The sequence below is a fragment of the Zingiber officinale genome, chromosome 3B, assembly GCF_018446385.1.
Source record: "Zingiber officinale cultivar Zhangliang chromosome 3B, Zo_v1.1, whole genome shotgun sequence".
NCBI lineage: Eukaryota > Viridiplantae > Streptophyta > Magnoliopsida > Zingiberales > Zingiberaceae > Zingiber > Zingiber officinale.
In genome coordinates this window covers 91,577,485-91,596,995 of record NC_055991.1, presented here as the reverse complement: position 1 = coordinate 91,596,995, position 19,511 = coordinate 91,577,485, and positions in this window count along the sequence as shown.

Below are 19,511 nucleotides of genomic sequence, written 5' to 3'. Positions count from 1 at the left end.
GATTAATTAAAAGGAAAGAAAAAGGAAAAAAAGGAAATAGGAATGAGTCTAATTTTTTTATAAAACTCTTTCCATAATTTTTTGATGGGAAACTAATATAAAAAGGGGGGGGGAAGGGGAGGCCTTGAAGAACATAACAATTGATATTGTGTTGTTGGAGATCATCAAGTGGCCGGCCCCTCTCCCTCTCTTCCCTTTGCTCTCTTTTGCTCCTTTGTGGTGGTGGTGGCCGAATTCTAGAGAAGGAGGAGAAGCTTTCCGGGTGGTGTTCGTCTTGGAGGATCGTCGCCCACACGACGTCCAAGAGGAGGTGAGAGATACGGCAGAAGATCTTGAGGTTTTTTGCATACAAGGAAGAGGTATAACTAGTATTTAATTTCCGCATCATACTAGTTAATTTTTCTTTGTATAAATGCCAAATACAAGAGGCATTCAATTCTTGTTTTACGAATTTAATTTCGATGTTGTGTTCTTTTTCTTTTTTCCTTGTGATTTGATTGTTCCTTTTGGTTAACCTAGAGTTATATAAGGAAATTAAATATTAACTTTCCTTAAAAGACTTTGTCTAGTCGGTGGTGGTTGCTCCCATATCCAAGAAGGCCAAGTGTCTTGCCATGCAGTACTGGAAGCTAATTTTGGAAACTAATATTTAATTGAATTTATAACCTAGGTGATTTGGATCAAACGTGTTAAGTTCCGCAGGAGATCCAAATCTAAACCTAAAAGAACATATAAGTTAAACTTGGAATCAAACGTGTTAAGTTCCACAGGAGATACAAGTTTAACTTAAAAGAACACATGGTAGCTAGGAAAGGTTCAGATCACGTACAAAATTTTTGTACAGTGGAGTCATTGGATTTTCCGAGTAGTAACCAACAATTAGACCCTTTTTAGACATTCAAAGACCATAGTGTCTCTATTTACAAGAATGTATCTTTGAATTGTTTCCTCCAATATGATTAGTATGCCAAGTTCTTGTTTACAATGTTGTTGAGAAGCTGATTCAAAAGTATATCTGCATGGCAATGGAACTAAAATCATCATAATTTTTGTTTTGGAAAATAATGAAACCTGCTAGTAAGTCACCTTTACCAAATTTGTTATCAAACGGAATCCTCAAGTGAAACACTCTATGCAAGAGAAAAAAACTGAACTGAACCTTTGGTTTAAGAAGAGATGGCACATCGAACAAATATAGAGAAGCACGATTCAATTACAACCAAATTGTGAACTCATAGTTCATGAAATAGCAAGAAAAACATACGACATTTAGAACACATTATTTTCTAAAGAAATTACAATACTAACCTGGATGCATTAAAATACATATATTCTACAAATATTAGTTTAGTTACTAGAACACAGTTTTACAAGCATATTTCAACTTGTTTAGCATATTTCAAATAAAATTCATAGGCATCCGCTTCTGTCTTAAATTCCATAACAATTTTTGGCATCAATTCTTCTGTGATAGATGGGTCAGAACTCATCAATAACATGGTAGAGTCCATACCCTCATCAATTACATCTAACTCATTATCCCAACAGTCTTCGTTTGCATCAAAATTCAACTTACGATAACTCGTTGATTCAACCAATGACAACTCCATGATAATTACCTTGATCCTGAAAAAAAAACAAACCAAGAAATGTATATATTTTTTACACAGATCATAATGTGATTTTGTTAATAAAAAAATATATAAAATTATGGTTATAGATAATGTGATGAAAAAAGCATCACAAAAATAAAATGTATATGTTTTTTATACAGATCACAATGCATTTTAGTTGTGTATTTAGCACTGATCAATCTTAGTTTCTACAATGCACAAGATAAGATAATTCAAGAAACAAAAACCATCAAACAAAATAATATTTAGCACTGATCAATCTTAGTTTCATCAACTACACAAATGATGCTAACAAATTATTCTAGTATAATAAGATTCAAGAAACAAAAATAAAATAAAAAACAAAATGATCTCAACCATTAACGTGCCAAAAAGTGAAACAACATGAAAAAAGTTTAAATTTGCTAGAACCATTATACTTAAAAGACCAAAGATCCAGAGATTCCATCAAAAGTGACGTGAAGAATTCGACCGGGGATTCCACAGGACGGGGACACGATCTACAAGATCTTCATTGAGGAAAGGCGGAGACGGAGCTGGAGCTCCTGGATGCCTTCGGGAGGGGATGTCATCAACTTCGGAAGGGGATGTCGATGGTGTTGGTGCAGTTAGCAGTAACAGTCTAACTCAAGTTTTGATGAATGACAAAATAGGTTAAGTTAGTCTCGTTATTATCTAACACTCTGATCGAGTGTGCAGAAAAAGCCCAGACAGGTCGACATGCTGACCTGATGTCTGGCACGAAGTCCAAACAGGTCAATGGGCTGACCGGAAGTTTGGCACGAAGTCCAGCTAAGTCGACGGGCTGACTGGATAGTTGGTACGAAGCCCAGACGGATCGAAGGGCTGACCGGACGTCTGCAGATAAGTAAAGGTAAGTCGCTGGAGGGGAGTGACTGTGAGAACACATTCCCGGGAAGGGAACTTAGGTGCCGATCTGACTTAGAACTATTTCGGAACTCTAAGTCAAGATCTTGATTAGATTCCAGTCTCAGAGAGACGGAATCTAAGTTATACTCTACTTGTTAAACTTAAACTGTGCTAACATCTTATTTTGCAGGGTATATATATCATATGTTTGCCTTCGGACTAACGTTTTCATGCAGGAAGGAAACTGCTGGAAAACTGGGGTCTGGGCACCTGGGAGGGATCTGAGCGCCCATGAGGTGAAATTCTATCTCAACGTCACCTCGCCAAGTGGAGTTCACTGATTGGCTCAGCTACATCACATCCAGGGCGTCCTGAAGGTTCCAGGTGCCCCGAATATATAAGGAGGGTCAAGGATGGAGTTAGAAACACAACTCTCAATTTGATCTTTGGTGCTCCTGTGACGCTGTTGACAACGCTCCTGCTTTTTCATTCTTCATTTTTGTCAGTATTATTTTCTTTATTAGCGTTCGTGTACTTTAAGTTGTAAACATTGTCGAATTGCTAGTGAATTACCCATCGAAAGTACCCTCGTGTGTGGGCCTTGGAGTAGGAGTCGACACAGGCTCCGAACCAAGTAAAAATCTACTTGTGTCACTTCTTTTTTGTTCATTCTTTTTCCGCTGTACATTTACTCTACGAGAATTTTTTTCGATATTCACCCCCTCCTCCATCGAACGCTTACGATCCAACAAGTGGTATCAAAGCAGGTACCGCTCTGATTTGGTGCAACCACCAATCAAACAGGGGGTGAAACTAATTGTTTTTTTTTTTTTTTTCTGATTTTCAAATTTTTGAAATTTTCCAAATTGGTACTATTACCTTTTTGGGAAACTTTTCTTACGTCACAATTAATCTGAATCGGTGCAACACCAATTCAGCTATTAAATTATTTTTTTATCTTATCCCACACTACTAATCCAAGACCTAGTCTTGGGACCTTCGTGTGTCTATTTTTTTCGTGTGTGCAGGATGTCTCAAATCGAAGGCTTCAGCACGGTACGACCTCCCCTATTCAACGGGGATGATTTTCTATACTGGAAGAAGCGAATGGAAATGTATCTGAAGACGGACTTCGACCAATGGTTCAGCGTCACCAGAGGCTACAAGGCGCCGGTCGACAACTCCGGAATTCCACTAGAGCCAGAACAATGGACTCCTGACATGAAGAAGAAATCTTCAATAGATTTCAAGGTCCTCAACACGCTGCAATGCGGGCTGACGAAGGAAGAGCTGAACCGGGTAGGACCTCACCAGAATGCAAAAGAACTTTGGCACAAGTTGATCGAGCTACACGAAGGAACGAGCGACGCCAAGGTAACGAAACGCGACTTGCTTTTAAATAGATTGTTTAACATTAAAATGCAGGAAGGAGAAACGGCAAGTCAGCTCCACGCAAGGATCAAGGACATCCTCAACGGACTCCACACAATAGGACATCAAATGGAGAACCGGGACTTAATAAGGTATGCCTTGAACGCTTTTCCACGCAATAATTTGTGGGCATCTATCGTGGATGCCTACAAAATTTCTAAAAATTTATCCAAACTAAAATTAGATGAACTTTTCTGTGAATTAGAATTGCATGAGAAAACTAACGTCGGGACCGAGAAAGGTGTAGCTTTGTTTCCAGGTTCTTCCAAGGAGAGATATAAAAACAAGCCTGAACCCAAAGACGAGTCTGATAAGGAGACTGAAGATGAAGAGTACCGGGTGAACCTGGTAAGCAAGATGTTCACCAGGAGAAAGAACAGCTTCAACAAGAAGGACCTGCAGAAGATCAACTCTCCAAACGAACCGAGGAACGTGACCTGCTTCGGATGCAACAAAAAAGGCCACTACAAGAACGAGTGCCCGAAATTGAAGAGCGACAAAACAAAGACATCCAAGAAAAAGGCTCTCAAAGTGACTTGGGACGACTCCTCCTCGGACGAATCGGAGGCTGAAGATCAGAAGCACCAGAGCTACCTCGCGTTGATGGCCCTTGAAGAAGAATCGGACGAAGAATCAGAAGACGGGTCTGAACCCAAATCGAGCCACGAGTCTGTACTCGTTTCCGAAGGTCCCGACGAGGTAAATGTTAATTTAAATAAAAATTCTTTAAAATTATTTCGTGCTTGAATAAGAAATTGATAACATTAGAAAATGAAAATAAAATGCACCTTGAGGAAAATCAAAACCTCAAGGAACAAAGCACAACCTCAAATCCAACTCAAGATCTAACACTTGAGGAGGAGAATTTATCACTAAAAATAGAAATTAACAAATTAAAAGAAATGTTAGAAAAATTTACAACTAAATCTAAAAATTTAGATCTAATATTAAATAATCAAAAAGCAATTTACAACAAAACGGGACTTCGCTACAAGTCAAGTTCGAATAAAACATTTAAATCATTAATAACCCAACACAAACAATCAAATAAAGCTTGGGTTCCGAAAGCGTGCTTAACCACGCAAGTAGGACTTAACTAATACTAAATACCCAAAGAAAAAACACATTATATAAAACCAAATAAATCAAATCAAAAATTAAAATACAAACCTAGACCAATAAATTCAAAATCTAAATATTTTAAGTCATACCAAGACTTAGAATATCATCAAGTAAATTATAATTACAAAAAGAATAGACATAAACCAAAAGCCAAAAATTAAATAAAGGCCAATAATTCAGGGGGAGGCTCCAGAATAACTGGCACCTCCAAAACTAACCTACCCGATAGGGTAACCCAAACTAACCTACTCGGCAGGGTAATTAAGACTATTTAGAAAGGGACCAAGTTTAACTTGACCTATGGTAGTGGTGAAGTTTTGGATGATAGTACGTTAGGAAAGCTTAGTCTATGCATGTCTAGGAAGATATGGCTTCGACCTGGTGCATTTGGCTAAGTGGAACTGACCAAAGCTACCCTTTATGGATCCTAACCAGTTAGACCAAAGTTTTATACTAAGTCTAGTGTATAGGACTATTTGGAAAACCTTGAATGCATGGTTACTCTAATGATGTCCAAGTGACTCACCATAGCCCAGAAGTTTATCCAGAGAATGCCTATGTGTTGGATCCAAAGTTAAATCTGAATCTAACACAAAGTTAAACCAAACCCTAAAATTGAACCTAATTCATCTCACAAAATTATAGGATTCCCTGATTGAAAACGTAGATCGGGTGAGATGACTAACGAATAAATTAAATTAAATTAAATTAAATTTAAATAAATTAAAATAAATTAAATTAAATTATTTTTTTTTTAAAAAAATAAATAATTTTAAAAATTACTTTTAAAAATTCTTTTAAAAACTTTAAAAATTATATTAAAATTTTTTTAAGAACTTTAAAAATTATATTAAAATTCTTTTAATTTTTTTTTAAAAAAATTCTTATAAAAACTTTAAAAATTATATTAAAAATTCTTTTAAAAAACTTTTAAAATGATTTTAAAAACTATTTTAAAAATTCTTTTAAAAATTTAAAGTTATTTTAAAAACTTTTAATTTTTTTTAAAAAAATTCTTTTAAAAACTTTAAAAATTATTTTTAAAACTTTTAAAAATTCTTTTAAAAAACATTAAAAATTATTTTAAAAACTTTTAAATATTCTTTTAAAAACTTTAAAAATTATTTTAAAAATTCTTTTAAAAACTTTAAAAATTATATTAAAAATTGTTTTAAAAACTTTTAAAAATTCTTTTAAAAACTTTAAAAATTATTTTAAAAACCTTTAAAAATTCTTTTAAAAAACTTTTAGAATTTTTTTAATTAAAAATTCATTTTAAAATTAACTTGAAATTTTTTAACTTAAAACTAACCTTAAAATTTTATCAGATTGAACTTAGACTTATTTTAGTTCCTACCCATTGTAGGAAACCAAGTGGATTTTGGGCAGTGGTTGCTCCAAACTTATGACTGGAGATCATACCAAATTCATCCAACTTACTTACAAAAGCTTAGGGACAGTTGCCTTTGGAAACAATGACAAACTCAAGGTAATTGGTATAGGTAACATTGAGCTAAAATCTGACTTCATTATTACAAATGTCTTACTTGTTGAAAATTTCAAGTATAATCTCCTAAGTATCAGTCAATTGTGTGACACTAGGTATAAGGTTAGGTTCTTATCTTCAGAATATCTAATCAAGAACCTAGATAATCTTAAACTAAGTCTAAAAGGGTTTAGAAAAGACAACATCTATGCAATTAACCTAACCACTTCTTCAATTAAGTGTTATTTAATACAAAAAGAAGAAACGTGGTTATGGTATAGAAGAATGTCACACACCAATTTCATAAATATAAGAAAATTAAATGGATTAGTTAGAGGCTTACCAAAATTTCCTAACTTAGACTCAACCATATGTAATGCTTGTCAACAAGGCAAACAAATAAAATCTACCCACAAACCAATTAATTAATCTCAAACTAATTCAATACTAGAATTTTTACATCTAGACCTATTTGACTCCCATGGGATCAAATCAATAAACGGTAGTTTATATTGTCTAGTAATAATAGATGACTACTCTAGGTTCACTTGGGTAAAATTCTTTAAAAATAAGGATGAAACCTTTGAAATTTTTACAAACTTTTGTAAACAAGTTGAAAATGAAAAGGATCTTAAAATTAAGAGAATTAGAAGTGATAATGGAGGAGAATTTAAAAATCATAACTTTAATAAATTTTGTCTTGAAAATGGCTATCATCATGAATTTTTGTGCCCTAAAATTCCTCAACAAAATGGGATTGTAGAAAGAAAAAATAGAACTTTACTTGAAGCCTCTAGAACTATGTTAAATGAATATAATCTTCCCAAATATTTTTGGGCAGAAGCTGTTAGTACAGCTTGCTATGTGTAAAATAGAACAACCCTAAATAAAATATATAATAAATATTTTTCGAAGTTTATTATAATAAACAACCCGATATAAAATATTTTAAAGTGTTTGGGTGCCCAGCCTTCATCTTAAACACAAAGGAACATTTTGGAAAATTTACTTCTAAAGTAGAAAATAGAATTTTTGTGGGATATTCACTCAACAGTAGGGGATACAAAATATATAATAAGGTTACATTAAGAATTGAAGAAACCACAAATGTAAAATTTGAGGAATCCAAACCAAACTTAGATCAAACCCAACTTCAGCCAATTGAGTTCATTCAAACCAGTAGTAATCAAGAAGGAACCAATCAAGACTTAAATCATGAAGAGGAAGAAAGAACTCAAGAAAATCAACCTCATAGAACCATAAGAGTCAACCCAAATCATCCAACTGACCAGATAATTGGTGATCCAAATCTAAGGGTTCAAGCTAGGTCATCCTTTAGGAACTTAAGTCAAATTTCTTTAATTTCAAAATTTAAACCTAAAACCATAGTTGAATCCTTACTTGACCCAGACTGGGTCATAGCTATACAGGAGAAACTAGCTTAATTTGAACGAAATGAAATTTGGGACTTAATACCACCACCCAAAAATAAAAAAGTAATAGAAACAAAATAAGTTTTTATAAATAAACTAAGTGAAACTGGAGAAATTACTAAAAATAAGGCTAGGCTAGTTGCTAAGGGGTTTAGTCAAGTTGAAGGACTTGACTATGATGAAACTTATGCCCCAGTAGCTGGACTAGAGTCCATTAGAATGTTACTCAGCTATGCAGCTCATAAAGGGTTTAGATTATATCAAATGGATGTCAAATCAGCATTTCTAAATGGATTAATAAAAGAAGAAGTCTATGTAGAACAACCACTTGGGTTCGAAAGTCTAAAACATCCTGACTATGTATTTAAATTAAAGAAAGCTTTATATGGACTTAAGCAAGCACCTAGGGCATGGTATAAAAGGCTAACTTCTTACCTAATATCCGGTTCAACCAGAGTCAAATTGACCCAACCCTATTTGTTAAGTTAATAAAAGAAGATATTTTTATAGCCCAAATTTATGTAGATGATATAATTTTTTGTTCAACTAATTCAGAATTTTTAGATGAATTTACAACTCTAATGGAACAAGAATTTGAAATGAGTCTAGTAGGCAAACTAACTTACTTTTTAGGATTACAAATCAAATAAACAAATGAAGGTAATTATATTTATCAACAAAAATACACTAAAGAATTACTTAAAAAATTTAGAATGGAAAATACTAAAGAAATAAAAACACCTATGGCAGTAAACACAATCCTAGATGACGACGCAAATGGAAAACTAGTTGACTTAAAATACTATAGGTGTGTCATAGGTAGTCTACTATACTTAACTGCAAGTCGACCTGATATCTTATTTGCAGTTAGTATGTGTGCTAGATACCAAACCTATGCTAAAGAATCACATTTGACTCAAGTTTAAAGAATCTTTAGATACCTTAAAGGAACAACAAATGTAGGTATTTGGTATCCTAGAACTAATAATTTTAAATTACTAGGGTACTCTAACTTAGATTATACTGGATGCAAATTAGACCACAAAAGCACAAGTGGTGGATGTTAACTTCTAGGTCCATCACTTGTTAGCTGGTTTAGTAGAAAGCAACACTGTGTTGCTCTATCTACAACTGAGTCAGAATATATAGCCATAGGAGAATGCGTTGCACAACTATTATGGATGATGCACACTTTAAAAGATTTCAACTTAAACCTTACAAATATAAAAGTATTAATTGACAATATTAGTTCAATCAATTTAACAAAAAATCCAGATCATCATTCCAGAACCAAACACATTGAAATTAGGCATCACTTTATCAGGGATCATGTCACTAAAGGAGACATTGAACTCAAGTACATTGAGTCAAAATCTAATTTAGCTGACATATTTACTAAACCCCTCCCTGAAAGTGAATTTAGCAATCTACGTAGAAAATTAGGAATGTGTCTAATAGATTAGGAATTTTCAAATTGGTTTCAAAAATGGTTATTTTCAAATTCTAAGGTAAAATACTTTTATGTTTTCAAAATTTCCTATTTTTAGAATTTCAAAATCAGTTTTAGCCTTAGACTAGAATAAACCCTTAGAAAGCACGTACCCCTAGGGCTAGTACTTGAGCATCTCACCAACACCCTAGGATTCCCCTGATTGTGATTGTCAAACATAGAAAGGGGTGGGATGCATAGGCGAACTGCCTTGACTTAAGATGCTTATCCCAGTGCATTGACATAAGTCTGGGCGTTAAATACCAAACAGATAGTAATCAAGTTAAGTCATTCAGTTTAGTCAAACACTAACTGATACTTAGACTTAACTTGACTAACTAAGTGAAAGCTGCTATCCTCTGAATAGTCAGTAAGTAGTTAACCGGTTAGATGGATTTTGTAATGTCAGGTTTAGGGGGAGGTTAGCTATTTTTCTACTTATTTCTTTTACAAATTTTTTTTTTTAAATCAAGTCAAAACTAAGTGTTCAAAAATTTTAAAATTAGTTTTCTAAATTAGTCTTGAAAGTTAAAATTATTTTTGAAAACTTGCTTTATTTCTCAAATTTTAACTTTTCAAATTTAATCTTGAAAATGACACCTTCTAAACTTGGTTTCTAATCTAAACCTTCCAAACTTAGTTTTAAAAAGTTAGTTTTGAAAATTATATTTGAGTTTCAAAACATATTTTTGAAAATTTATCTTAAAGGTTACAAAATCAGATTTAAATTTTACTTAGTTTAAAAAATTTTGACTTGTAAATTGAACTTAACCCTAATATTTTACTATCTTTGCAAATTATGTTTCCAAATTGTAAAACTCTTTTTAAAAAAGATTAAGATAAAATTACAATTATCTGTTTAAAAATTAAACGTAGCTATTTTTTTGAAAAAAGATAAAAGTTAAAAATTTTAGTCATTTTTCTATGTTATACTCCCCCAAGATAATCTGACTTACTTTCACCTTGCATTTTTTAAGTTACATTGCTGTTCTATACTTTTGATGAATGCCAAAGGGGGAGGGTTAGGTGGTTAAGTTAGTTAAACAAACAGAAACAGAACAAAATTTAAAACAAAGCCAGCTTAACAACCTTATGCTTGGTTCTTACATGCAAATTTATCACTAACTTAACCAGGTTGACATTGCATCAAAAAGAGGGAGATTATTGGTGCAGTTAGCACTAACGGTCTAACTCAAGTTTTGATGAATAACAAAATAGGTTAAGTTAGTCTCGTTATTATCTAACACTCTGATCGAGTGTGTCGAAGAAGCCCAGACAGGTCGACAGACTGACCTGATATCTGGCACGAAGTCCAAATGGGTTGATGGGCTAACCGGACGTTTGGCACGAAGTCCAGCTAGGTCGACGGGATGACTGGATAGTTGGCACGAAGCCCAGATGGGTCAAAGGGCTGACCGGACGTCTGGCAGGTAAGTAAAGGTAAGTCATTGGAGGGGAGTGACTGTGAGGACGCATTCCCGGGAAGGGAACTTAGGCGTCGATCTGACTTAGAACTATTTTGGAACTCTAAGTCAAGATCTTGATTAGATTCCGATATCAGAGAGACGGAATCTAAGTTATACTCTACTTGTTAAACTTAAACTGTGCTAACATCTTGTTTTGCAGGGTATATATATCATATGTTTGCCTTCGGACTAACGTTTTCGCACAGGAAGGAAGCTGCTGGAAAACTAGGGTCCGGGCGCCCGGGATGGTTCCGGGCGCCAGGAGGTCCGAGCGCCCAGGAGGGATCCGAGCGCTCGGGAGGCGAAATTCTATCTCAATGTCGCCTCGCCAAGTGGAGCTCACCGATTGGCTCGGCTACATCACATCCAGGGCACCCTAAAGGTTCCAGGCGCCCTGAACCTCATATATAAGGAGGGTCAAGGCTGGAGTCAAAAACACAACTCTCAATTAGATCTCTGGTGCTCCTGCGATGCTGTTGACAATGCTCCTTCTTTTTCATCCTTCGTTTTTGTCAGTATTATTTATTTATTAATGTTCGTGTACTTTAAGTTGTAAACATTGTCGAATTGCTAGTAAATTGTCCATTGAAAGCACCCTCGTGTGTGGGCCTTGGAGTAGGAGTCGACACAGGTTCCGAACCAAGTAAAAACCTACTTGTGTCACTTCTTTTTTGTTCATTCTTTTTCCACTGTGCATTTACTCTACGAGAATTTTTTTCGATATTCACCCCCCCTCTATCAAACGCTTACGATTCAATAGATGGCACTACCGGTGACCATCGAAGCTGGGAAGGAGAAGGCTACAGCCCAGAGAAAGGTTTAGGGCACAGAGGGGTTCGGAGAGAAATTTTGGGAGTAGAAGGGGTTCAGCGAGTGATTTCTTTTGGCACCGCAGCGTCACATATTTCTCATGGGAAGCACTTGTCGTTACTTGTGTGGGACACAAGGACAAAGAAGTTTGGGGATAGGAGATTTGAACTCTAAATATATGTAAGAACAAAAAGTTCAATTCAACATCATAAAAAGGATAAAATACTAAATTAATAAATTACAAAATTACTATTAGACTATTGCTTATTGAAGTATTAGTTAATACTTGGTGACATATTAGGTGATCATCGGATAAGAAAGAGGAGGTAATTGTATCCTGTGGCTTTTCATCTTTTGAAAACGTTGTAATATTTATTCATTTTCAATTGTTGAAAAGATATCATTCTCGATGTATACGATTAGATTGTCATTCATCCACTTGTCTCCCATTCTATTACGTAAATAAGTCTTTATCATCTTATCGTAGAAAATACTCTTTCAACAAAAGCAGTCATAATCGGTAAAACTAATGGCATCTCAATCAGATGATAAACAAATGGATAAATTTGATTTTTTAGAGTTTCAATAATTTTTTAAGCAAGACTTTCCAAATCTTCAATTCCAGAAAAATTTGGATCATGTCATATGTTATGAATGAAATTCTGAAGTTGTTTCTCACTAAGTATATCATTATTTGTTGAGAAGTCCTCAGGATATAAATCATAAAGTTAAATTAGTTTCTAAACATTGAATTAAAAAAAAAAGAATCTTTTGAATGAAGGCATGTTATACAATTCCAATTTCTGAAAAATAAGTATTCATCTCTTATATAATTAAATCAACAAACTAACATTACAATTTGTAACAATAATAATTAATAAGTAAAGAAAATCTTATTGACAAATATTAATAAAATATTTTTAAAAAAAATAATACCTGATAGAAAAATGTGTACATGAGATTATTTACCTTTTACATTTATTACGACCCCTGTTAAACAATTATCTTTCATATTCAGTACTAAGTAAAGAAAATCTTATTGACAAATATTAATAAAATATTTTTAAAAAAATAATACCTGATAGAAAAATATGTACATGAGATTATTTACCTTTTACATTTATTACGACCTCTGTTAAACAATTATCTTTCATATTCAGTACTGAAATCTCATTCAACTTAGAAAATGAGTTGACTTTATCCGTAATTGTATATCCGATATTGGGATTTTCCAAATTTTGATGAAAATGACTTCAATAAGGCAAAGATAAATAATGAGTTTCATGACTTTTGTTCGATTTCGTTAACTGTGTTAATTTATTTCTATTATATATATAATATTTTCTATTAAATTTATGAAAAAATATATACAAAAATCAAGAGAAATATGAAGAAAAGTCACGGGCTTCTCACGTGCATGTCTACTTTACTGGGCCCCACGCCATGTCAACTTGCTCCCAAACGTACCTGGAGCCGCCCGCCCTTTGTGATGAAACAAATGCGCTCATAGCTCACTCGAGCATTCATGCCCACCTGATCTGCACCTCCAAAATTACAAACTATCCATTTGTCCCTCGAAGGATCCATTTCCTAGAGGTCCAAACCAATGGTCATCCACAGAAACCCCGCTCAAGCACAGCGAGAATCTTCTCCACCTGTTCTTCAATCGTCCTCTCTCTTTAAAGTGTCAAAGCCTCGCGGAGTTCTAATTCTCTTCCTCATTTTCTTCATCTATGATCATTTTGATCGAGGATTTTGAGTTTGAAATGGCGAAGAAGAGTGTGTGAAATCTCAAGGGAGATGATCTCAACGACGTACTCCTCCTTGGCTCCTTCTCAGGCAGGATCTTGGCGAAGGCTTCAGTCCACTCCAGCCCTTGCCTAAATTCGCCCTTGCCTATATAAATAATCAAAAGTGTTTGTCCCTCAAGAGGAGTAAATTACCCTACATGATATAAAACAAATAAACACCTTTCTCAACTTGATCGGACTTTAAAATAATTACACACTTTAAAGAAATATAAAGGAATAAAACAAGTACGAGAAAAGGAAGTTTTTATTTAGTTGGCAATCAGATGATTACTACTCCAAGGAAAGTAAGTTCAGTAGAAAAATCTCCTTCTCGAACAAAGCGTCAGAGGTAGAGAAACCTTGTACACGAAAATGAAGCTTGGGATTGAAAAACTGAATAGCTATCGAAGTACAGAGTGTGTTATATTGAAAAGAGAAGACCAGAGCTCTATTTATAGCCCACTGATCAAAACGGACCGTTTCTGACATGGCATGGTCGGGCGCATGGGTGTGGATAAAAATTTTATTTGCGTCGCAATAATTATTTAACGTGCGAAAGATAATATTTTATCTGGTCCGGGTACCTAGAACAGCTTCGGGTGCCCAGACTGCCTTCGCACAGGGGTGCCTCGCCAAAGCGCCCTAGCGGGACAAAATCGGTCCCAGTGCCCGAACCACGGTCAACACTAAGTTAACTTTTTGTCTGGGTCTTCCTCTCTAGCTCCTCTCGCTTAGGTGATTTCGGCCATCGGGAATAGAACTTACCCGAACCCTTTTTTCAGCCTTCTCAAGCAACCTTCTGCTCGGCTTCTTGTTCCTCGGCAACGCCCGCGCTTCCTTATCGTCTGCCAGCATACTCTTTCGTAATGTCTCGTCCCTCGGACGCACCGACTTCGTCGACTCTTTCCTATGCCATCATTCTTGTCAGCTGCGTCTTTTACTCAACTTCTTGTGCTCCTAAGATCCTACACACTTAGACAAGGATCAGACCATAATAGGATCTAACTTGACTTGGTTGATCACATTAAAACTACCATGAAGTACTTACAAAAAGGATACTTCAACTTTTACAAAATTATCCTTTTTTAAAAAAAATTATGATAATTTTTTAAAGGGTGCACTTCAAATTTGATTTTATCCAAAAGACACATCCAAGTTTTAAAATTCTCAAAAGGTGCACATGATTCTAATTTTACCCCTCCGCCAACTATTAACTTTTTTCCCTTCTCTTTCATCTCTCCTTTATATGCAACAATCTCTCTTTTCTTTTTCTTCTCTCATTTGCCTGTAACATTTATTCTATTTCTTTCCTCTCTTCCTTACATATAATACCTTTTCTCTTTTTTTTTTATTATCTCCTTCATGCGTGGGAATAGTCATCATGATTTACCTAATTCATATTAGCCCTTGGACAGGTTAGCGAAGGCGCTGGGGGCGAGCACAGTCACCTTTTGCTAACTTTTCTCTCTTCTCTTTTGGTTCTTTTTAATTATATTATCCTCTAAATTTATTTATTTACAAAAGAAGGTTAATAAAATATTAAAATTATTTTTTCTATTTTTAGATATATAATTATAAAAGAATAAAAACTAAAATTAAAATGAATAACATGAACTAATTTTATTAATAAAAATAATTAAAAAATTAAATAAAAATTACTTTGGCGTTGGTTTTTATAGCTTAAATACAACATTACTCACTATGGTGTTGATTTCAAAGATATGCACTACAATGTAGGTTCTGATCATACACTGTGATGTTGGTTTCCGAAGACTAGTACCACTATGGTGCTTATCTTTAGAAACTAGTACCATAGTGTTCTAAAGATTTCAAATCATTTTGAGCACCCATGGGAGAAATTTAAAAGAGTAAATTAGAGCTTATTTGGTTTCAGATTCACCTAATAAATCCATAGGAGTTGGAATGAGTTCGATCGGAGCTCTCTAGGTTTATCAATGAGTTTTAACCGAAATCCATTAATAGACCTAGGAGACTCGGATTTTTGAAACTGTACAATGAGATGGAAGTGTGGAGTATGTGAAAGGGATATATGGTAAGAAATTCTAGTCTTGAGTCTCCTACACGAAGTTATAGGTTTGTGTCAATTGACACAAAGTTTGAAACTTTCTAAACCTTTTGAGCAATCTTGAGAATTTTTAAGATGATAATGGAGGGCATATATAGATCCCTAGGCCCTACAGAAACCTACATGAGTTAGAATAAATTCGATCGGAGTTTTCTAGATCTATCAATGGATTTTAACTGAACCCCATTAATGGATCTTGGGAACTCAAATTTTTAAAATTTTACAATGAGATAGAAGTGTGGAGTATGTAGAATATATATATGGTGAGAAATTCTAGTCCTCAATCTCCTACATGAAGTTATAGGCTCATGCCAATTGGCACAAAGTCTGAAGCTTTTTAAACATTTTGAGCAATGTTAGGAATCCTTTAGATGATAACGGAGGGCATATTTACACTCATGGACATTACAGAAATCTACATGAATTGGAATGAGTCAAATCAGAGTTCTCTAAGTCCATCAATGAGTTTTGACCAAAACTCATTGATTGACTTAATTAGAGGACTTGGATTTCCAAAAACTTGCAATGAGATGAAAGTGTGGAGTATGTTAAATGGATATGTGGTGAGAAATCCTAGTACCAAGTCTCCTACATGAAGTCATAGACCCGTGTCAATTGACACAAAGTTTGAAACTTTCTAAATCTTTTGAGCAATGTTTAAGTATCCCATGTTAAGTTAGGCCTTATGTGTTTGATGCCTTGTGTCCGAGTGTTCAGGGACTTAGGAACACAAGAAGTCGAGCGAAAGATGTGGCAAGCGAGAAGGATGACATGGGAAGCAAGTTGACGAGCTTAGTGCATCTGAGGGACCAGAAGCTACAGAAGAGTACATCGGTGGAGTGAAAATGACACGCTTGGCTCATCCGAGGGACGAGAAGACAGAGAGGAAACTTTCTCAAGGAAAAGATCAGAGTTGGATTCAGGTGAGCTCAACTTCGGACAACCAGAGCATTACCCAAGTGAGCGGGGGGAAAAATGGTTAACAATGGAAGCTAACCATTTTTGGATGAACAATGCTAGAGGCGCCTCGGATGAATAGTTCTGAAGGTGCCTCTGATGAAATGGAGGAGCCTCCAATGAATAGTAGTTGAGGCATCTTCAGTTGTTTAGAGGCGCCTCTAATGAAGTAGAGTCGTTGTATAGCCATTGCAACATAGATAAAACTTTATCTATTTGGAGACACCCTGGATGCCTTTGGAGGCGCCTCCAAGCCAAGTTAGCCAAAGATAACTTTTTTTTCAAAATGCTATAAGTAATATCATGGAGCTAGGAGTTTAAGAGCACAACTTGTATTTCATTTCTACGTTCTGTTTTAAGCATCCAAAGTCTGTAAGATGTTACTTCGCCTTCAATGAAGGAGATCTTTAGTGCACTTTCACTTGTCTTAAATTAACAACCACTACATTATACCCAAGTAATTTTTGACCTCTTATTTCATTTAATGTTGTTTATTATTTTGATTAATTAATGTTTTAGTGTCCTTACTAAATAGAAAGCAAGAGAATTATCTAACTTAAATTGTAGGTTATTAACCCCCCTCTAGATGGTCCATGATGGTTCAATAATTGGTATTGATGTGCGTAAATATTATGTTAGTTTATGCATATTTTTTACGTACATTCACTTGCTTTATACGTACATATTCTTTGTATGATCGCCTCTTTTATCATGTACTCATCATATATACTCTTTTGTTCAGATATCTACTCTTTGTTTGATTTTGTGTTGACAGGGATAACTTTCGGAGCAAAAATAGCAATTGTCGATGCACCGGAATGAGCCAAAAAACATGGTCGTGCAACCTTGCACGGTCGTGTGGCCAAACAGGAGAGGAGAAGTGCACGGCCGTGCAACTCTTGCACGGCCGTGCGGCCAACCCAAAGGCAGATCAGAGCATCGTCGTGCGTACTTGCACAGTCGTGCCCCCCTCCCCCCCCCCCCAATGACCGCAACCAAGCAGCACATGGCCGTGCAATCATGCACGGTTGTGCCCCTAGAGTCGAGCCCCAGGTTCACACGGTCGTGCCAATTGGCACGGCCGAGTGCAACCAGAGACAAGAAAGAGCATGGTCATGCCATCCTTACACGGTCGTGCCGCCGCAGCCGCACCCTAGCCTATAAAAGGGCTTTAACCCTTTTCCTCAAGGGGGGAGAGCCAGGAAGCGAGCCGTCAGGGAGAGAATCGACTTGGTGCCGTTCTACGCTGTCCAGGACCTTCGTCCAGTGATCCTTCATCACCACATCAACTCCAGAAGAAAAGGATTGGATCCAAAGATCGCACGTCGTCGTTGGATAAGCGTCTTTCCTCTTTCTCTCTTCTTGTTTGAGAATTGTATGCTTAACATTATGTCTTCGAATTTTTCTCCAGCGTCTATGGAGTAGATTCTTTGTTCTAGGATGAGGGAGTAGTTGTGAATTGGTTTGATGTAGACTCATACTTTTGCCTCTATTTCATTGGATGATTTCGCTTGCTTTGTTTCGACTACTCGATCTCTATATCGTGTTAATTGATTGTGTAGGAATTGCCTATCTCGTAGAGAGAATATCCTAGATCGTACACCCGAGGGGCCCTAGTGACAGGGGTAACCCATTCACGGACATCTAGGGTACTTCCTTGAAAGGAGAGACAACTCCTCCACAAGGAAGTAAGAGACCAAACTAAGCTCCTTATCTCTATCCTTAGTGACACAAATTAGAGTAGTGTTCTTGTGATCTACCGAGGCGCCCTAGTGACAGGGGTTAACCGTAACATGATTTCATAGGGATCTTATTTATTTGGCACGTAAGGTTAGATACTTCAGCTTCCGGCGAATACATGTTGATGGACAATGAGTAAGGGATAGAACGGGATACATCAACACCACCACAATGAAATCGAACTCCTAGGACTCTTCATAAACCAAGTCTATTACTTCCTCTTTGCTAGTTCTCATTTCCGTTTCCAAACCCCTTTCTTTAGATAACTTACAACCATCGGTAGTTTAGCTACTCCTAAGTGAGCCATCACTAGTGCTTATAACCAGTCTTCGTGGGATCGATAATCTTTATTACTGACGACGAATCCGTGCACTTGTGGTTCGTAACAGGTATCATAGCTCAACCACTTTAGAAGGACTAACCTCTAACTCATGCAACAAGAAGTGCCATACAGAGGTATTTTTCAAAAGTGACTTTGATATACTTTTAATAATTAAATATGATTTTATTGTACCCAAAGATCAATACGGAGAAGAAAAGGAAGAGCATCTTTGGAATAAGGAGTAGAATGACTTAGTAGCCAACAGGAGAGCAGAATTCTACCTGCTAAGTTACTACCGCCTCAAAAAGTTAATTGAATCAGCGCCTATGAATCCACCAAAGAACTCTGGGAGAAGTTACTGAAGCTCCATGAAAGAATATGAGAGGCTAAGCTAACACGATGAGACCTGCTCCGAAATCAACTGATGAACCTCTAAATGGAAAAGGGAGAAATAGTATCCCAACTATATGCAAAGATCAAGGAGTTGATCACCGGACTGACGAACTTCGGAGAAATGGTAACGAATCAGGATTCATTAAGGTATGCTTTGAATATATTCCCAAGAACACCAGAATGGACATCTATAGTAGACTCCTACTACATTTCCAAGGATCTTAAGGCCAAAAAGTTTCTTCTAGGAAAAAGAAAAGTACGATGCCACAACTGCAATGAAGAGGGATACATCAAAGACAACTGTCTCAGATTGAAGAACAAAGAGAAAGAGAAGGACAAAGTGTCAAGAAAGTTCAAACAAAGGAACCTAAAAGCAATATAGAGTGAATCATCATCCAAAGAGTTTAAGAACGAAGGGTACACTGGACTCGCACTAATGGCTGACTTGTAGATAATTTCAAATGCATGAAAGACGAATAAAA